The sequence below is a fragment of the Canis lupus genome, chromosome 2 (assembly GCF_011100685.1).
Source record: "Canis lupus familiaris isolate Mischka breed German Shepherd chromosome 2, alternate assembly UU_Cfam_GSD_1.0, whole genome shotgun sequence".
Taxonomy (NCBI): domain Eukaryota; kingdom Metazoa; phylum Chordata; class Mammalia; order Carnivora; family Canidae; genus Canis; species Canis lupus.
In genome coordinates, this window is record NC_049223.1 from 47,719,393 (window position 1) to 47,741,776 (window position 22,384).

The 22,384-nt window shown below is 40.8% G+C and overlaps 1 long non-coding RNA gene across 1 annotated transcript in view; it reads left to right on the plus strand.

Annotated features, from left to right (window-relative positions):
* Positions 1–22,384, plus strand: part of LOC119871109 — a 189,150-nt gene that overhangs the window by 151,699 nt on the left and 15,067 nt on the right. The window contains exon 7 of the long non-coding RNA XR_005355590.1: positions 8,874–8,998. This is a non-coding gene — a long non-coding RNA (uncharacterized LOC119871109). The remainder of the gene's footprint in view (positions 1–8,873; positions 8,999–22,384) is intronic.

Sequence of the window (22,384 nt, forward strand, 5' to 3'; positions counted from 1 at the left end):
GGATCCCGCCCTAAGCTGAAGGCAGATGCTCAACCGATGAGTTACCCAGGCGTCCCTGGAATAACCTTTTATCGGCCCCTGGGCATGACTGTTTAACACTGTAAAGCTGAAAGATCAAGGCCCATGAGCAATACTGTAGGATAGAAAAAAGAAGGAGGAGAGGGAGAAAAAGAAAAAGGTGATGGAACCAAAGAAAAAAATTACAGTTTGTTACTGAGTATGAAGAGGATATACAGCCTGGTAAGGAGGAGGTGGTGAGCATTTGGGGAAGAGACAGTGTTTTCCAGCTCCTAACTGTAAGTTCGTAAATTGAAAACTTAGGAAACCTCTTCCATTAGACTTCTTGTTTGTAACTAGGGCATGCGGGCTGGTAGTTCTGTTTATCTGCATTTCCCAAAAGGATGGCCTTCTATTCAAACTCACTAGATTCATAGTAATGGCCATTCTCGACCTTCTGCCCAAGAAAATGCAACTCTTCCTAAGATAAACAGGAATGATAAATAGAAAAACAATCATATAGAATTATCTTAAAAAATAAAAACTCATGTAATTTCTTATATTTTTTAATTATACTTTTAAATATTAGGGTTACTACTCCTTCCCTTATTTTCCTCATGGCTTCTAGGAATGTAGCTCTTAGCTCTTTTTCGCAGGAGTGGCAGGGAAATGACCAAGCTTGGGGTCAGAAGGCTTTAAATCAAGGTCTAGTTCTATCTAGTTCTGTGACCTTGGGAGGTCCCTTAATGTTTCCAAGTCTATGAAATGAGAGTGATGATACATGTGCTTACTACATAAAGGAGTGAATGTGTGCCGTGGATGAGAATATGTTAAAGAGTGTTATAAAGTATTCAAAGTCTTATACAGGTAATAAACCAACTTTTGAGATCACAGAACTACAATCTGAAGAGAACTTAATACCATCCTAGCAAGTCTTTTAGGATGAAGGACCTTGTCTTAGTCATTTCAGGCTGCTGTAATGAAATATCACACACTTAGTGACTTGTAAACAAACAGGCATTGGTTTCTCACAGTTCTGGGGGCTGGAGGTTCAAGGTCAGGGTGCCAGCATGGTCAGGTTCTAGGGAGGGCCCTCCTCCAGGTTGCAGATAGCCCCCTTCTCGTTGTATCCTCACATGGTGGAAAGAGCAAGAGAACTCTCAAGGGTCTTTTTACAAGGGCACTAATCCCATTCCTAAGGGCTCCACCCTCATGATCTAGTCACCTCCCAAGGCCCCTCCTCCTAATACCATCACATTAGGGGTGAGGATTTCAACATACGAACTTGAGGGGAACACAATCTTCAGTCCATAACAGATATTTTCTTCGAATAAAATTATACATAACAAATAAAAACAAGAGCTATTGTAATACAGAAAGGAAGAGTAGGTACCACATCCCAGATAGATTTATATCACCCTGGGCCCCATCTCCCCAGCCCTACCTCTACACTGGAGAGGGGAGGATGTGGCCTTAGGTATTACTCAATGCACAAATTTTAAACTCACTGATCTCATCCAACTTCCTTAAATTACAGTTGAGGAAACTGAAGTCACAGAGTGGGTTACAATTTATCCTGCTATAAAATATCTTTCTAAAACACCAATTAGCTTACACATGATTAGTACAAAGGGGAATGATGTCAGTAAAATATGGATAAAAACGCATTAGTTTATATGTGTTTTCTTTTAGGCAAGGGGAGCCAGAATATCAAGAAAAAAGGAAAAGCCCTCAACTCAACTGCTGTACAGACAGGAGCACTTTTAGATCTATTAAATAGGGATGCCTGGGTGGCTCAGCGGTTTGGTGCCTGCCTTTGGCCCAGGGCGTGGAGTCCCAGGATCAAGTCTCATGTTGGGCTCCCTGCATGGGGCCTGCTTCTCCCTCTGCCTGTATCTCTGCCCCTCTCTCTCTCTCTCTCTGTATCTCTCATGAATAAATAAATAAAATCTTTAAAAATAAATAAATTAAATTAAATAGATAGATAGATAGATAGATGATAGATAGATAGATAGATAGATAGATAGATAGATAGATAGATAGATAGATGTACCTGTGTGGCCCTCAGCTTGTGGCAGGCTACACTTGCTCTTGTGCCCACCTTCATAGCAGCAGCCCCACCAACTCAGAGTTCCACTGCCATCTATATTATCTCCATGCCCCCAAGCCAGCATTTCCACTCTGTTGTTTTTGTGCTTTACATTCAACATTCCCTGGCCATGTTGAATGCCTGGACTTTGCCAAGAATCTACAAAGGTACTATAGTAGTCAGCTCAGGCTGCCATACCAAAATAACTCAGGCTAGGTGGGTCTTAGACAACAGAAATTAATTTTTTTCACAGCTCTGAAGGCTGGCAGTCCAAGATCAGGGCACCAGCAGAGTTGGTGTCTGGTGAGTCCTGGCTTGCAGATGGCCATCTTCTCACTATGTTCTTATGGAGAAAAAGAATGCAAGCTCTCTGGCATCTATTCCTCTTTTTGTAAGGACACTAGTCCTGTAGCATTAGGGCCTCACTCCTATAACCTTATTTAACCTTAATTACCTCCTTAAAGGCCATACCTCCAAATAGTCACATTGGGGTTTAAGGCTTCAACATATGAAAGGGGGTGGGGTGGGGAGAACTCCCCAGTCCATAACAGTACCAATTATGTTTTTGTTAGCACTGATATTAGTGTCACATCATTTCATTGGTCTGTCCTTCACTTTATATTTCCCAGAGGATTGAAAATATATTTCTGAATGCCCAGTGCTGGTAAAAATATGGAGAAAGGACCACTCCCTTATATTTCTGGTAATAATATAACATTGGCACAACCTTTATGAATGGAAATTTAACAATACAGATTGAAAGTATTCTGCATATCCCTTAACTAAAAATTCTGCATATCCCTTAACTCAGACATTCCATTTCTAGTCACTTATCCTCAAAAACACCAACCTATAGCTTTAGGATATTTACCATAGCATTAGAATTTGGAAAATTTGGAAGTACTCTTAACAATAAGGGACTGATAAATCACTTGATGGAATTCTGTAAAACTATTCATACAATAATGTAGAGCGTGGAACGTGGAAATACGCAACACATAGGTGGATAGAAGTGAATTTAAAATTATGTAAAGGATATCTTATATGATTCCTTTTTTTCTAAAATATCACACTGTATGTTTTAGGTATACTTCGAAGAAAGGTTAAAACATTACCTCTGGGTGTAAGACTAAAGCTGATATTTATTTTATTCTTTTTGTTTCCTCTTATTCTCCACAGTGAAAAAGCAACATATTTATTTTTAAAACTATGTAAATATTTACATCTAGATACATATACTGTATGTACACACACAGTACAAGTGCGCACACTTTTGTGTTTAAATTGTTAGAGGACACACGTTTGTGTTTAAAATGTTAGAGGAATAGGAACCATAAGGTGAATTAGAATGTTTACTTCAAATGATCATGTGCCTCCATCATCCATTTCTTAGAATCTTCTGCATGCTCTGAATTCCCTGGGGAATCTTCTCCTTCTTTCAATTGACAAAGCAACAAAGGCATTACAACAATAACAAAAGTCTTTTTCTAGACAAATAGTCCTTGTTAGACAACCAATCACCCCATCTTTCCTTATTTTTCCATCCTTTCAAAAATCAAGGCAAGAAAAGGGGAACCAACAATACAGCTTACCAGTAACACTTTCTTAACAAAGCATTTTCTGCTGTTCTCCACATGTTCAGTAGCTTGAAAGGCCCAGGAATGTCCATAGGACTGTTCCGTAAGGTGATTTCAAACATGGGCATCATTCTTTTCAAGTAGAGCTAGCATTTCCGTGGGAGACTTGAATAGTTCCTTGAGAGTGGTTCAGGTCTCTGAGCCAAATATGTATTTAGGCACTGTGGTGGAGAGTATTTGCCAATGAGACTATTAATGCCCAGGTACACATGCAGTATGTGTTTTGCTACAAATGTTTTCCCAGTAAACAAGAGTGGAGCCATCAAAAGAAAGAGAATGCTAATTTTAAATCAATTAAATTCAAACAGAAAGGCTTCCTTTGGGTATAGTTGCCTTTTAGTAAGCACACTACTTTTGGAGACTTGTAGTATTTACCCACAAATTGTTTTTGAAGTGTCTGTGGCATTGAGAAGTTGAAGTCAAACTGGTCTCTCCTGCAGCTCCTTCCCAGTCCATGAATTATTGAGGGTAGAATTTAACGGGGCCGGTATTGTTCATCACCCTGCTCTAGACGATATAAATGCATACTCCATTATTGTTGCATGATAGAGCATTCCTGTGTGAGGTTCACAGACATGATAGGGGATGCCTAGGGAATCGGGAATCACATGGTTCTGTGGATCCCTCTTCCAGTCACATTAGGACCACTAGACAGAAGGAAATACATCAAAATCAATTGCTGCCCAGGATATTGGTCTAGAGAGGAGAATGGACTCTGAACGATGGGATCTTTCCAAGCGAGGCATATCCAGCCTCAAACCTCACTTAAGGATGTGCCTCTGGCCCTGAGTGGCCTCTGGGACCACCTGGGAAGGGAGAACTAGCAGAGCTTGAGTCCCTGCCATACCAGTTCAGTCAAAGGGTGGATCATAGTCTCAATCCTACAGAGAGGAAGTTAGTTGGGTCACTTCCATGCAAAGAAATGGCTCCCAGAGATGACGTTCATAGCCTGGCTTCTTAAACAGATCAAAGGTGGTACAAGAATTCCTGCAAACAGTTGCTCACCTTCCAATGCGTGAGTCACTTAACATCCAGTGTTTGGGGTTTAGATTTGCTGTCATTGTTTTTATTGTTGTCTGGGGTGAGTTATTGGATTGAAAGCAATTTGGATATTGTCTCCCTCCACGGGGCTCTGCAGCCAAAAAGAGATTGATGAAAAGCAGAGGTTTGGGGCGAGTGATTCCAATGCAGCTTTTCTCAGAGCAATACAAATGATAAGGCTGTTACTTGGGAAAACAACAGTCCGTAAGAGTGATTTCATTGTCTCTGATGGGGAAGGGCGGGCATAAACATTAAGTATAGTTCATGACATTGGGGAATGACGGATGATAGGATACTACACAGTCTTGTTTCCTCATAAGGATTCCTCAATGTTTGCAAAAGCCATATTTTTGTACGGTTCAGGAAGCAGCAAGACAACTTGGCGGTCATCCTTAACATTGGTACAGTACTTTTTTACCAAACACTTTAATACACATTATCACAGTTTATCCTCAAATTCACACTCCTAGGTAGGAGGGCAAGCACTCCTGTCTCACTAATGAAGAAACTGAGGGTCAGAGACTGGCCTCGTTTTACCCAGCCAAAATGTTCCTTCTTATCTACCACCATACCCACTCATGGCATACAAGTCAGGAGACTAGATGTCCGTTATTTGTTCCTCACCAACTATTTAATGAATATACATTAGATCTCAGTTCCTTTTCTATACTGTAGGATGATTAGTAATCATGTCACAATACATGTTTTAAAATAAGAGACATATGACAGAAACCTGGCAACATTTTTGAAACCAATCAGAATAAATTAGGAGCCACAAGTAATTTTTTGACCTGTTGTGTAAGCTGCACTTGAATCCAGCAAGAATAGCAACTACCAACTGAAAGATGGTCCTCCCACACACTCAGTTTTCGGCCATGGTCTAAAATGTAAGGTGTTCCAACTATGTTCTAAGGGAAAAGAAATCTCATCTTAATCTTGGATTTATGCTTATAAATATTTTTGCTAACATGATTGACAAATAACAACACTAGCTTGCCTTGTAGGGTTGTGTTGGTGACAGCCAAGTATTTCTATGTACATGATGTAATTTAATCCTCATTCCACCCTTGAAGACAGGTAAAGATAAACATTCTTCCCACCTGCCATTGGAGCCTCATTGGGAAGGTGGGCACAGTAAACTGAGAGAGATCAAGGGTCACACGGGGAACATGCATCACACTTGAAGTAAGCAAACTGGGGCTTGAACAGGAGGACCATCTCCTCGTATAACCTCTGAATCTCCCTGAGCTCCAGGGGAAAACTTAATGAACCTTCAAGATAGGCCAGTTACTTACCTGCACTTTCTCAGTCCCATATCCACTTTTCTCCATTTAGCTCTGTGAAGCTAGAGCTAGGAACCTATGGCCCATGGTTCAAGCCCCCTTGCCCGTGACTTCCTATCGGTTTCTACCAGTAGGAAGACCAGGCCCACAATCAGAGGGTGAGAACAGAGGAGAAACTGTTCTCTCTGGGTTGGCCAGCATCTCTGGAGGTAGCCTCTTCCTTTTGTGATTCTAGCTCCTCCAGTGGCTTCTCTCCATGGTTCTAGTCCAATAACAAGTGGGCTCCAGGAGTCCACCACCTTGATCTCTCCTTTTTACTCCCAGCCACGGAAGTAGGACTGGTTCCTGAAGCTACTTGTTTTTGGGAATGACCTCTTCTTGTTAATTATTTCTCCAGCACCTTATCCTCTTGTTTGCTTTTATAACCCATCAAAAATATATGTAACCAATTTCTTGTATGAAACTTCTTTGAAATATCTAAAATGGGCTCTGTTTTCTTAAATCCATCCTGACCAATACAGAGAAGAACCTAGCACAAGAACTGCCACATAGTTAATGTGTTAACATCAAACAATTAAAAAGGAAAAGACTTGCCAGTGTTATATGTTGGGAACTGCAACACAACTGTCCCAGTGCCCTGTCATTGGAGCTTTGTACTAGGTGTGATAGCTATATGAGAATTGTCTCCAATAACAGAATGCTTCCAGATACCCAGAAGTTTAAGATTTTTTTAATGACGCATGCACCAATTTAATGTAATTTCCAAAACAAGGATGATAAAAATACTGACCTACCTCATAGAGCTGGTTGGAACAACTAATTAGCTCTCATAAAAACACTTCAACCACCTAAAGTACCTCATAAAAGTTTATTATGAGTAGTAATGCTAATAGTTAAACATATAATGATGGGCATCAAATGGGCACGCTCCACAAGCTGATGGTATTTTAAATTCTCTTTACATCTCACCGTTGTTTAGCAGTTCATACGTTGAGAGCTCTTCACAGCTGTAAATTAGTTAATCCCCATGACACTCACTCCTGAGAGATAGGTCAGTATTATTTTCTATTACTATGGCAACAAATCCTATGTAAATGCCCAATGATAGAAGTTGGAGATGAGAGACAAGAAAGGTTAAGTGACTTGTTCAAGGCCACACATCAAATAGGTGGCAGGATCAGCTTTAAAATGCAGAGGTGCTGACCCCACAGCACACTCCAGTCCACCTGGTCAGCACTAAGGGGATCATTGACGTTCGTTTGCTTAGAAACTCAGTGAAACAGAAAATATCAATATGGTCTCTATCCTGGAACAAAATAGGAACAATTATAGTTTACGGGCATATAATTAAATGACTATACTTTGTTAGCCCATCAATGACAGGCAGTAACAGGAAGAGCAGTATGAATTCTAAAGACAGACCTTTCAAATTCATACCCCAGCTCAGCCTCTGATACATACCTACTGCACAAACTTGGTCATGCAACGTGACTGCTCTGATCCTCAGTTTCAGGGCCTAATAGTAGCAAAATGAAGCTAATAATGGATCTACTTCACATGGTTACTGTGAGGATTAAATGTAAAGCACTTAGAAATAGAGCCAAGTAGATAATAAGCATTCAGTCATCATCAGTTGTATTAGATAGATCCTATTACACAGGAAATATTTTTGCCTTCCAACAATGTTGCATGGAGGACAGAGATGCTTAAGACACAGACCCTGTCCTCAATTGAGTTTTGTACAATGTGTAACTTGCCAAACAATATCAGGGGACATCTCCCTATATGGGACCGTTAATTGTTCAAGCAAGGCCACACATTGCAAAGCAAATGATGTAATTCCTCAGTTTTCTGATAAGGAGTGCTCCTTCTGCTCCTTTTCTCACCTGTCCTTGGGTTTCCATTTTCAATTAATAAACTTTATTTACACTTCTATAAAAAGGCAGAACACAAGTAAACTATCACTAAAAGATTTCACATGTTAAAGAGAGTGCCGTGGTTGTTCAAGGTAGCAGGATCAGTTCTGGCTGAAGTGTGTAGGCAAGAATTTTGTCTTTTTTTTTTTTTTTTTTTTAAGAATTTTGTCTTAAAAGATAAGTCTGTTTTTAAAACCCAAAGATGGCTGTGCCAGTTGCTGGGGAAGGCCAGGTGGGTGGGTCTAGGGAATGAGTGGGGCAGACATGAACAATGAAATAGCAAATCTTAGCAAAGGAAGAATGGAAGGATGGTTATTGAATACCTTTATGATCCAGCAACTATGTTGGCACCTTACATTACTTAAAAAGGTCACATAACTGGTAAGTGACCCTGCTGAGACCCAAATCAATTCACCTATTCCAAGTGTGAGATGATGCAAAATGAACCATCATTGACGTTAAGAGTGGAGAGCATGACACAAAGGGGAACTTTTGTGAGATTACTCTGGGCATAGTATTTAGAGAGGATTCAACAGGTAGTCTGGGAAAAGCCAGATAGATTTTTAGAATGCAAAGAAGGATAAAAGCTGGAATAGAATGGCGATGTGGAACTGGAAGGGGGAGCTGCCCAGTGGCTCAGTTCTAGCTGTGTAGTAGAACCACCTGGAGATAGTCTTAAAACTACTAATGTGTAAACTCACTGACTATTGTAGACACAGTAGGTGGGAATCAAAGGATACCATTTAAAACTGACACTAAAAAGAAACCAAATAGAGTTAATTAAAAACAGGGGGCTCAGGGCATTTGTTTTTTATAATGATGAAAATAGATATCATAAAATTTACCATCTTACATATGTTTAAGTGTACACTTCAATAGTGTTAAGTATATTTACCTTGTTGTGAAACAGATTTGTGGAACCCTTTCATCTCGCAGAACTGAAATTCCATAGCTACTAAGCAACAACTGGCCAGCCCCTGGTAATCACCATTCTACATGCTACATCTATGAATTTGGCCGTTTTACATACCTCAGGTAAGTGAAATCATATAGTACTTGTCCTTTTGTCACTGGATTGTTTCACCTGGCATAATGCCTCAGAGTTCATTTATACTACAGCACGTAACATAACTTTATGTTTTTAAGGCAACATAATAGTATTCTGTTGTATGTCATATATACCACATTTTGTTCATCCATTTAGTAGTTGGATATTTGGGTTGTTTTCACCTCTCAGCTACTGTGAATAGTGCTGCCATGAATATGGTTCTGTAAATATCTCTTCAAGAGCCCTGCTTTTGATTCTTGTGTTTATATACTCAGGAGTGGAATTTCTGGATCACATGGTAGTTCAATTTTTAATTTTTTTAATAACTTCCATACTGTTTCCATAGCAATTGCACCATTTTACAATCCCACAAACAATGCACAAAGGCTGCAACTTCTCCATATCCCCACCAACACTTAGAATGTTCTGGGTTTTTAATAGTACCCACCCAAAAGGGTGGGACTATGGGCATTTTTAAAGGTATAAATACAAGATAATTTCCAAAACAAAAATATTTATCATACTAAATACCAAAAAAAAAATTGAAAGGAATGAAAACAAATTGTATAGAGAAACATAGCAAATGTAACATAAATGTAATAATAACATAAAATAACATGACAGAATTGGCACCACCAGCTTTGTCAGTAAATATGTATAATGTTTAATTCACTTGCTGAAAGATTCTCTATCTGGCTCACAAAGCAAGACCCAACTATTCAAGAAATACAATACAAGTAATTCACAAAGGTTAAAATAAGGGAATGGGCAAAGCTTTTCTAGGCAAAAGGAAACAGTGAAAAGCAAGGTTGCACTCTTGATATCCCATATATTCCGGGAGGAGGGGAGGGACCCAAACTGCATTGGGTCTCTGTTAAATTCCTGATTTAGGTAATGGCATTGTGGTTATAAAAGAGAATATTCTTAGTTTTAGGAAGTACATACTAAAGGACTTTTAGGGATGAAGGACTCTCAAAAGGTTCAGAAAAAAATCAGAGAAGAATAAAATGTGCAAAATGTGTAAATAATTGGTAAACCAAGACTCTTTGGAGTTCTTTGTAGCTTCTTTCAACTTTTCTATGATTTGGAGATTTTAGCAAAACAAAAAGTTTAAAAAAATTAATCATAATACACAGATCTAACGCCCTAGAACTTCTAATTCTTTTAGCAGCAAAATCAAGCCAAGACTATGGTATTTTTTTAAAACCAGCTAATTCTAATATGCATTCAGAGTTGAGAGCCAATGCAACAGTCAATCCATGGCACCTAATTACTTAACTGGCTGTATGTGGTAACAAAAAAGGAGACATGAAGGAAGACTGTGGTAGGCAGAGAAATGGCCCCTAAAGATATCCAAGTCCTTGTCCCAGAACCTATGAGTGTTCTCTGTTTGGCAGAAGGGACTTTGCAGACATGATTAACTTAAGAGTCTTAAAATGGGGCGATTATCCTAGATTATCTAGGGAGGCCCTCAATGTAGTCACAGTGTCCTTGTAAGAGGAAGGCAGAGGGAGATTTGACTACTGAAGAAGAGGTCGATGTGGATGTGATCATGGAAGCAGGAGGTTGGCATGACATAGCCATGAGTCAAGGAATGACCTGCAGCCACAAGAAACTAGAAGAGCCAAGGAACAGATTCTCTCCTGGATCGTCTTGTAGGAACCAGCCTCTGATTTTACACCTTGAGTTTAGCCCTACAAAACTCATTTCAGACTTTTGGCCTCCCAAAGTGTCAGAGAATAATAAACTTGTGTTATGCCCTGGGTCTGGGTAATTTGTTACAGCAGCAACGGAACAAACATGGTGCCATGAACAGAAGCATGACCTATTCAAGAGGATGAGTTTTTTATCCATTCATTTCTGGACTCCTAAAAAGAAATGGGAAAGTGGATAATCAGTGGATGAGACATTCCAAACAGATTTCTGGAAGATGAAAAGCAGAAGGAGACATGCTGATAGAAAATACAGATACAGGGAATCACATCCCCAAACATTTGATCTAGGAGTTGTAGAGATCTGCCCAGAGCATCTCTTGTAAGCCTCCAAGCATAGAGCTGACACTTAAGACAGCAGGGCATGGTAAAACACTGGGCTGGCAAGAGGATTCTTTGAATATCTATGTACAGAACAATTGTATTAGGGAGTGCCATCTCCCCCTTCTCCCCTCTTGCTACACACAGCCCAACATTTATCCCTGAAAAAACTTCTGGTGGGCTCTTATTTAAGAAAACTGAATAAATAGTGTTCAGGAGAACCCAAGAGTCTGTGTTGGATGTTTTTACCCAGAGATATGTTCTCCTCATTTTGACCTAAGGTGAAGGTCCCGGCCTACTTACTCCAAAGCAAAACCTGCTAGTGATGGACCCCATCCTGGACACTGTGATTAAGCAGAAGACCTTCCTGTTTAGGGCAGAGGAAATCTGTATCACCTACTTAGTCCTTTTCTTTTAAATATGAATGGGCAATGAGTCCATTAGAAACTTCAGGGGAAAAAGGGCAACAGAAGCAGCAATCAAAAGATATTTGAGAAATTCATGGCTTAACTGTGAAGCATTCTACAACTTCAAGCAACCATAGCAATGTAAGGCAAGAGAAACCTTTTGACCTTGAAGCTACAACCATTGTATCTTGAGTAGCCCAGAGGATATTTCACTGCACTCATAAAGGAAGAAATGCAATCCTAACCTACAACTCGACTTTGCAGTGAGCAATATTCACATAGTTATAATAATGTCAGTGCTGTTCTTTGATTTTCAATCTATAGCAAAAGCTCATAAAAGTTAATTATTGTTTCAGAACAGATGTAAATGTTAACTATCTTAAAAATGTAAAAGCCAGAAGACGTGGCTGAGATGAGGTGGGAGTTAGCAAGGGAGGGGTAAAATAGAGAAATGTAATAAAGAGGATAATGTGGGAGTCAGAGAGATGTAACACCTAATATCACAAAGTTATCTAATAAAATAACTCAAAAGTAAACAACATAGAGATCAAACACAGCAGAAGTAGAAAGGTAGAAAGGTGGGGTATAATACGAATGAGCTAAGTCTTGGTCTTTCATGGCTGAGAGTCATCATATATTGCCTAAAGCTAAAAAAAAATCAAGAAATGGAAGTATATTATTTAAAGGTATGGAAGTAATTATTAGAAGGCTTGAACTCAAAGAGATTGTTTCCGGAGACTGGACTAGGATAGAGAAAGAAAAGTTGAAAGATTGTTGCTTTTCATCATAAATTCTTCTGTGTGATTTTTCTTTTCACCACATGGATATATTTCTCTAATAACATGAGTTTTAAAATGATAAGTTACCAAGGACATCATGGTAGATCCTCAATTACTGTCAGCCTAGTATTATTTACTGTATGATTATCTTATATTGCCCTGGGGCCATTATTTAAGAACTGAACATGGTTATACAACTAGAGTCTTTAGTCATAAACTCTACAGTTAATCACTATATTCTTATGTGAATAAAGGGAGTATAGGAAAGAAAGGGAAAGAGGGAGGGGAAAGAAATAATAGGAAAGTCAAGGTAGGAGGGAGGTCAAAGAAGGTCAAATTGCTGAAGTCAGATTCAGAGCGGAACAGATGAGTACTCAGGGTAGAGATTTCCAACAGGAAGGAGCTTTTGAGAGCAAAAACCCAGATACCATTTGGAACATCATTCCCATAGTCATCAGTCCCATAGCACAGTCACTAGCTCTGCTGGAATAGTCTCCTTGGCTTTTGGCTCAACAGGCTTCCTCCTGGCACTCTCCAACCCTGCCCCCTTCCTGTACACACACACACACACACACACACACACACACACACACACACGCTTGCTGTTTATCTCTACCAGTTCCACAATGTACAAAGCCTTTTCCAAGTGCCGCCTTCTTGATGTCTTTCCCAATGATTTCAGACCTTAACAATCTCTCACTTGCTAAACACTTTAATATTTGACAATAGTTGGTAGGTACCATATGCTTTACTAATTGTTTGGGTTTCCTATGCCCTTCATCCCAACTAGATCATAAATTCTTTTAAAGGAAGAAACTCTGACATCCTTCTTTTGTCTCATCTAAGAACAAAGCACAGTGTTGGGCTTCAAATAAGTAATTACAACTCTGGTTAAAGCAGAAAGTAATAGATGAAGTTTTCATTTTAACTGAAACAATTTTCTTTCCCTACCTTGCACTGAATTATGATGAGGGCGTCTAATACATGTCATTTGTCATGTTTGTTACCTGGTTAGGACTGCCAGGACTCCATATAATGCCAGTCACCTTTTGTTCTCTGAGACAGGCAGCCTCAAGTGTTGAGGGTTGGGGACATTAGGAAGAAGAGATACAGCACCATGGCTGATTTTGGATCCAGTACATACTGCCCCTCCTCCAGAAGAAAATCATCCAGAGAGCAGGCATGAGCTCATAACTCATAGGTCAGAGGGACGCATGGCACATGACTTAGCCCTTGTGGCCAAGGGAACAGGGCTTCTATGGGAAGCACATATACAGGACTTGATGTGATCTAGAGAGGGAAGGCAATATGCCAGGCATCCACTGTCCTCACCTCCACCACCCTTCCCTCCCATTCCATACAGATGCTGCTGCCTGAAATGTGAGTTCTTCCAATTATTTTGGCATCTATGCCAAGGTCACTTTCTTGTATTCATGTTATCAGACTTCTTTAAAGCTCAGGTCAAGACCTCTGCTCTCAAAGGAAGCATGTCAACATTTCTTCCCCTTGTTGCCCCTCACATCATGGCAACCACTTGCAATGTGTGTTTATCCGGAAAGCCCCAGGCAGCCAGCATGCTCAGACAAGCTGAACAGAAAACTCTACTGTGTACAGAAGAAGAGTTTTTGGTGTGCCCTCTGGCCCTGAAAATAACACTGGTTTTGCTATGAAGATTTATTTACCTTCAGAGCTTTTTTCCCACAAGTGCACGGAAATACCAACCCACATACACTGTTGACTGAACAGCCTTTTCTCTCTTGGTCATGAAAAAAATTCACAGAGTCTAGGACACTCCTGGCATGTGTGAGTGAAAACAATTCTATCACTCACTCTCTCAAACTTCTTTTGAGATTTGACAGGGAAATCTGAAAGGGGACACTTCCATGGCAATAAAGAAGAAGCCAAGAGTCCAGTTGTAGTGGCTGATTAAATCACGTTTTAACCATTCCTTCTGGTTTGTAGTGCTTTTCCCTAGAGCACCCTTGTAATGGGGCTACAGCACCATTTATTATTTACAATTGCCTTTTTTTCTTGTGAGATCAGGCTTTGTTAAAAGTCCATTTAGGACTGGTCATACTTCAACTAAGGGTCAGTTGAAGCTTCCAAGTAATCTGCTGGGTGTCAAATGTCATTATGGTACAAGCCCCAACACCAGCACATAAGGAAATATATTTACCTAAATTCGAAGAAGCTGTGATATGTGGTTACAGAACCCAATTCCGTGCAAGGACATGTCAAAGAGAAAGAAACAGTCCCACCATTTCCTCTGCTGTCTGGTGTATGTGACACTCATCCCTGGCACGTGAATATTTATGTATACTTTGTGCAAGTCTTGCTAATTGTAATTATGATTGCTTACTACAGTTTCCAAGGTAACAGTTGTCACTGCAATGCTTCACTGCCAACTCAATTTCCATTCTCCTGCTGATATAACAAATATTGTGTGACATTTTAACTGAAAATATCTGTAAATGGGTGTCTGAGTGTGGTGTGTTTCTTTAAAAGGGAAGGAAAACAATTATTAGCTTTTCATTATTCGTCTCAGTGGCACATTTGATCAGTAATTACTTCAATTTTATATTTAGAAAGGAATGAACTGGAGTCCCACCAGGTCTCGGATTTGGAGGTTCTGGATTCTGACCCTGCCTTTCCCATTGACCCATGTGGCCTTGGTTCAGTAGCCAAGAGTTGGTCCAGAAACTGTGCTATAGTAAATGAAACAGAGTTCTTGGGCATCCCCCTTCCCCAGGGTACACTTACCACATAGGCACCTTTTATTCTCTGAGACATGCAGCCTGGAACGATGAGGGATAGGACCTGAAGGAGAACAGAGAGAGTAGATTCCCTTCATTTTGGCTGCCTTCTGTCTTCCCTCTAAAGAGCAGAGTCGTTCAGGTCAGAAATACCTGTGAACAGGTGGTGGTAGCTACAGTTGATTCTGGTAATGACAAGGATGCAGGAACTTTACCTCAGCCCCATAGCACCCTTTCCAGTCAGGGATCCCATCATGGATCCCACTTCCCGCCCACCTTCATGTCACTTCCTGTCTTGCCAGGAGAGGCAGGTCTCAGATACATTCCAGGTAGACTGCTGGCCAAGAAGGATGCTGTGATACACCAACAATTTGAGTTAGCTGCCCAGCTCAAGCTCTGATTGAAGGCTTCACGAGGTTACAAGTGAAAACAACAGACTGCAAGATCCTTAGTGTTGTGTGTGTTTTTGTTTTCTACAATATAGCACCTTTCCAACTATCACGAGTAATTGAAAATTGTATATGGAGGTGTTCAGTCCCACCTTTAGCCAAACCAGCAGTGCTTCCTGTTTGCCAGACGCATCAGTGATGTGAGAGCAATTACACAGATGCAGTCCCTGCCCTCAGAAGACTGACAGTCTTGGGGAAGAAAAACACATAAACACATAAAATAGTTTGAGAAAAATAAATCTGTGGTACAGATCAGAGTGTAATGGGTGTTCAGATAAGTCTGCCTGGAACTGGAGTAATGAGGAAGGTTTAGCCCTGAGCTGGGTTTGAGGGTAAGGAGAATTTCCAAGAAAACAAAATAAACAAACAAAAAAATAGCGACTATGGGTGAAAGAATATAGAAAAGACATCTCAAACATCACTTAGATTTTTACTTGCCTGAATCGATAATTTTAAGCATAAAAAGGGTCTAATCTGGGATCCCTGGGTGGCTCAGCGGTTTAGCCCCTGCCTTTGGCCCAGGGCGCGATCCTGGAGTCCCAGGATCGAGTCCCGCGTCAGGCTCCCGGCATGGAGCCTGCTTCTCCCTCCTCCTGTGTCTCTGCCTCTCTGTTTCTCTATATATATCTATCATGAATAAATAAATAAATCTTTTTAAAAAGGGTCTAATCTAAAAAAGAATGATTGTGTTCATTAGCTATGACCCTTTGGGCCAGGGGAAAACTAAGATTAGGACAGACATGGACAATGTGGGTGCCAAAGAACAGATGTCTCCTTTCAGGTTCCAATATTGGCATTCCAAGCAAGTCTTAGAGGAGGAAAAGCCCTTTGGTCATTCCCATAGTTCACAGCATTCTCCCAGTTTCAGCTTCCTCTCACTCTCTCAGTATCCAGAACTATTACCCCTGGAAGGAACCCTCATTTCTCCCTCCTCCCTCCTGCCAGCCCATCAGACTTCTGGCCTCCTCTCTGCTTATGGCATCTTGTCATTCCTGCAACACTCTTCCCAGGATCATTAACCAGGACCCTCAAGGGCACGCACTAGACCATTGCACAAATGTACCTGCCCAGCCTCCAGGAGGGGTTACATCCGCCCTGTAGAAGGAGCGAATTTTTTGTATTTCATTTGCCCAGGGAAGTAGTTTTTTCACAGTCTGCACCAAGGCACTCTCTGTACCAGCAGTAGCACTGACCACTGCAGGATCCAAGCTTTGCTGGATATTTTGAGGTCACTGCTATCACTTTGGGCCTCCCCTGATGTCCAGCATCAGTTGATCTGACAAATACGAAATACCATGGATCCTACATATCACCTAAAATGAATCTGACCACAGTCTGCTCTGAGACCATGATGCATTGCAGGTTATTTTCAGGAACCTCTGTTTACTATGTGAGGAAACACGAGGTGTCTGGAGTCTGTAATCAGAGGCTGAAAAAGATGTCTCCAGACCCTCAGCTCAAAATGGCATTTTTAATTTTGATTTCATCACCAAAGAATACTTACCATGCCACTTGAACCTCATGGTTTACCGACTGAAGTTGGTTGTTCATAAATCTAGTTCGTCCGTTCAAGTTCCCTGGGTACCAGCTGATCTGATCCAATAGCCCCTTATTGTAACTCATCTGTTGAGGTCTTCCTCATCAACCACAAAAGAAAAGTTAGTGGAAGATTTGAAAGAAAGATTATCTCAGAGTTTGGAAAGAGGGAAATCATTTAATATCTCAATGAGCTTAAATGACCGGGTCTTTTTGAAATCAGCATATAACACAACGACAATGATAAATCTTTTTTTCTAAAAATGCCTTTTCGGCACAAAGTGAGCGACCACTTCACGAACAATTGGGCACCCAAATAATTGGAAATATTTCAGAAGAGCAAATGAAGCAAAAGAGATCATAGAAAGCTGGAAATATATGGATGCAATTTTGAGCCTAAATGAACATGCAGCGCCATATACAAAATAATCAGTGAGATGTGAAAACGAATGTGGATCCCTTTGATTTGAATCAACAGGGTGTGAAGGGCTCTTATTATTAAAGGCAAACCTTGATGCCACCTCGCCCTTGTCCAGATCCAGACATCCAAGGTCCTGGCTCTGGAGAGGCACAAACCCAGCACTGAAGTGCCTGCCAGCAAGAAGATGGAATGCAATCCTGCAACCAGTACTCTTTGGCTGACTCTAACTCAGAAGCCTTCCTCACTGTCAATCTTCTGAAAAATTTTCCTCCCCGTTAGCAATTTTAGAAGTTCCTTACCAATACAGGGCCTCAAATGCAGTGAAGACAGGTAGCCTATACTGTCAACCTAGGTATAGGGAAACGGATACGCTATAGCACAAAGAGCTGCCACAGAGCTATTCCTTCTAGAAAACTAACCAAGGGGGGAAGGGAGTAGTGTTCCTCCTATCCCAAAAGCAAAAGAATCAAGGATCATTTCAGAGCTTGGAGGAGCCCTAAAAATCTTCTCCAGGGATTTCCAAACTGTTCAGCCAAGTCTCAGGATATTGAGAGAGGCTTCAGATAAAGAAAAACAGGGCTAGGGAATCCCTGGGTGGCTCAGTGGTTTGGCATCTGCCTTTGGCCCAGGGTTTGATCCTGGAGTCCTAGGATCGAGTCCCACATCAGGCTCCCTGCATGGAGCCTGCTTCTCCCTCTACCTCTTTCTCTCTCTCTCTCTCCCTCTCTGTGTCTTTCATGAATAAATAAATAATCTTTTTTTAAAGATTATTTAAATCTTTATTTAAAAAAAAAGAAAAGCAGAGCTAATGGTGAGATCACAAAAGCATTTTCAGACAAAGATTTGCTAGAGGCTTCCTTCAAAGTCAGTTTCAAGGTCACCTTAACATTGACAGGAGAAATATGAAGAAAATCTGTGCGGTGGCAGGATTACATCCTGAAATTTTAATCTACTCCCTTCTGCTTTCTCAGCAATACTCAAGGCCATTTTTTTTTTCCTTCTTCTGGCCAAAAAGGAAGAAAGAACAAAGCTCAAAGAAAGTGCTAGCCTGAGACTAGGACTACATGAAGCCTATGCATAAATCCTTCTCAGGTTAAGGACTAGATGGAGGAAGGGGTAGGCAGGGAGGGCAGCGGGCAGAGGGCAGATTTAATTTTTTTTTTTATTTTTATTTATTTATGATAGTCACAGAGAGAGAGAGAGAGAGGCAGAGACACAGGCAGAGGGAGAAGCAGGCTCCATGCACCGGGAGCCTGATGTGGGATTCAATCCTGGGTCTCCAGGATCGCGCCCTGGGCCAAAGGCAGGCGCCAAACCGCTGCGACACCCAGGGATCCCAGAGGGCAGATTTAAATTAGAAAGAGGACTCCCCGAAGTTTTCCAAGTGGGAACAATAAAAGAGCATTTTGTCTTGAGGACTAGAAAGAAGAGAGGAAGGAGCATCAAAGTGAACTGACTCAGTAATTAAGGATAATCATGTGAGAATCTTGGGCACCTGGAACCCTCCAGAACTGAAGGAGGGAGACGTGGATACCACGAATGGGGGTGAGGAAGAGAAGGGGGCACTTGCCCCCACCAGAGCGGTGACAGAACAGGAAAGACTCACTTGGGAAGCTTCCTCTGAGGCAAAGTAGAGGTGGACACATCACCCCTTTACTTTACCAGTAAAGCCAATTAACAGGGGAACACGCCAGAGAATCCTGGACTTTAGATATGGTTGAATGAGCCTGGGATAGGAGGGAGATGTTTAGAAAAAAAAAAGCCCCATCAAAGATCCCTGTTGTTTTACACACTTTAATTGACCCAAACCCATGTAAATGACTGACTGACAAACTGGGGTGAACCCAGTTCTTTTTACCTGATAGTTCAAAGAAAGCTTGAAGAGAAAGCAATTTTGCCCCTGGTTGTTTTGCACTCCTTCTATGCGTAATGAAGAAGGCCTGTGCTGATTGTCAGCATGCTCAGTGACGTTCCTCTCATTCTATCTGGTGAAGAAACTTCCAGCTAGATAATGTGATGGCGGGTGAGAGAGCAGGGAATACTGGGCTCATACAAATAACATCAAATCTGTGACAAAATACTGTGGGAATGGTAAAATGCATCAAAACCGTTACACAATCTAAAACAGTAGATACTGTTCACCAAGAATGTCTCGCCCCAATGCATCTGCTCTTGATTTTCTGTGTCCAACAGGGTGGTAAAAATGGGTCAGATACTTGCAGCTGGCCACATTGCAGGAGAGAGTGTAATGGGTGGGGCACCTGAGTGGCTCAGTGGTTGAGCGTCTGCCTTTGGCCCAGGCCGTGATCCCAGGATCCAGGATCGAGTCCTACATCAGGCTTCTTGCAGGGAGCCTGCTTCTCCCTCTGCCTGTGTCTCTGCCTGTCTCTCATGAATAAATAAATAAAATCGTTTAAAAAAAAAATTGTGCAATTTTACCAACAGTTGCATGAAAATGCCCTGAACATCCTCTGGGGCAGCATCAACATAGCTTCTAAAACTCTGAAAAGTCTGCAGATATTTATATTCTGATATTTATGAGTTTGAGTTATTGAAATATTAAGAGAAGTTAACTGGACACCAAAACAGCTGTGCTGGGCTACATCTCCAGTGCTCATCTTGGTTCTTCCCAGTAGAGAGACTCATTGGCAAAGAATCTCACTCATGAATCACTGTGTTAGGTAGAAAACATTTTTATGTTTTCCCACAGTTTATTACTTAAAATGGTATTTTTTATGTCAAAAGAGACATCAATACAAGAATTTTAAGAGTCACGTGAATTTCTTTTTTAAAAAATTTTATTTATTTATTCATGAAAGATAAAAAGAGACATAGCAGAGGGAGAAGCAGGCTCTCTGCGGGGGTTGGGGGCAATGTGGGACTCAATCCCAGGACCCCAGGATCATGCCCTGAGCCAAAGGCAGATGCTTAACCACTGAGCCACCCAGGTGCCCCATGACATGAGTTTCTAACAAGGAATTTTCCTGTTTTCTTAGGGGGCATGATTGGAATATGGCCCCAGACTTCCAAAGACACCAATTCAATGTCCACACTATTAGGGATACTTAACAGGAAAACTTAAGAAGCACCAGCCTGATGACTGTTTACAGAGAAGCCTGGCAGTTTAAACCGCTCAGCTTTCATGACTGATGGTGTCAGAAAAGGCACCTGCCAACAGTTCAAAGCCCTTGCTGTAGACATAGTTCTCGAGGTGTTATCACATAGCATTTGAGAAAAGGCAGTTATGTCTACAACTCATGTGTCCAAGTAGTATATCTCAATTTTCCTCAAATAATCAATAGATTCTGTTAGAAAAAAGACACAGTCTGGAATCCACATGATCTAAATATGCTAAAAATAAAATATTTACGGGGCACCTGGGTGGCTCAGTTAAATGTCCGATTCTTGATTTCCACTCAGGTCATGATCTCAGGGTTGTGAGATGGAGCTCTGAGCTGGGCATAGGGCCTTCTTAAGATTCTCTCTCTCTCCCCCTCTCTGTCCCTCCCCCTCTCCCTGCTTACACTCTATCTAAAAAGTAAATAAAATGTAGTATTCATTAGTTGATAGAATACGTTTTAAAATATGGCAGTATTAGCTTCATCTCCAGATCACTCAGTCATTTGACTTTCTTCATCTGTATTATTTCTCTTGATATGTTATCTTTCCTTGGCCAGGATAGCACAATCACAAACACTGAGAACATCTTCCATTCCCAAGGCCTGCCAGCCCCAGCCTCCACCTGCCCCCTCTACCTTCCGAGCGAGTTCTGCTAACACTCTGCAAACTTGAGCCTTCAGATAGCGTTCCTCCCTACTCTTCCTTCACTGATCCCTTACCGAATCAGTTATTTATGTGTAATCAACTCCATATCTCAGTTGAAATTTAAAAAAAATAATGCAGGCAAAATTATTTTGAAATGAAATGAAAACTTAGGTAATTTGATTTGCAGGAAATGAAGAACAAAGTGTCACAACCCGAGTGCTTTTAAATAAGTCATAATTAATTACGCATGCATCTATGTTTGGATGCTCAATTTATGACTAATTATGCAGCAAATGTAATTGCATACTGAAGTATTCAGTCGTGCCTTCTCTCGCTCTCATGTAGAGCAACCAGGTTTGTTGTTGCTACTGTTAATGGTATGGACCACCTGTTGCAATTGTTGAAATGTTGTCAAGACACAAATAATCAGATGATCTCTCCTAAAATACAGTTGTTCCTGTGGAGAAAATTGTAGAAAGGTCTAAAATTGTTTCCTAATTTATCCTCCTATTAAAAAAAAAAGTTGTATCTATGTCTGTATTCTTTTGTCCTCTCCTGAAACACACTTGCTAAGAAATCACATTAGGCACGGTCTGCCAGCTTTGTTTTTCCTATGGATTTGCAATATAGACTTTTTATTTTCTTGATAGAGCCATAAAGTTCTAAGGAATCATGAATGACCATCACATTTATGTCATTCTAGACAGTCTTCTTTTTAATGATGCTGAAGGGGATTTATCACCTTTTCTCCATCTTAAGATGCCTAGTAAAGTGAGTATCAAGGAAGCAAAGGAAATAAAACCAAATTTAAAACTTCCTCTGAATAAGTCTTGGGAGTGGGTATTTTCTCACTAAAGGAAAAGAAGAGAGATAGCAAGCAGGCAAAAATTTTTAAGAGCTCTTACTTACCTAGCAAGACAACAACTACTTTGCTGTGTTTTTCAGAAAGTCCTAAGAATGCTTTATTAAGTAAAGTTGCCTCTTCGTGTATGAGCCACATAAATTCTAAGGCCTTTGATGGCCCACTCTCAGAGAGGTATCACCTATCACACAGATACTGTCCAGCCACCAAAAGTAAAAGCAATCCCAGTACTTTTGCACACTTCTAAAGAGCCCATGGCAGAGCTAGTAGACCTCAGCTACATACAGTTCTCATCTCCCAGGCTCATGGAAGATAGCTTCCAAGCGGGCTTATAGCCACACAGGCCTCAGGGCCAGGTTCAGGTGTGT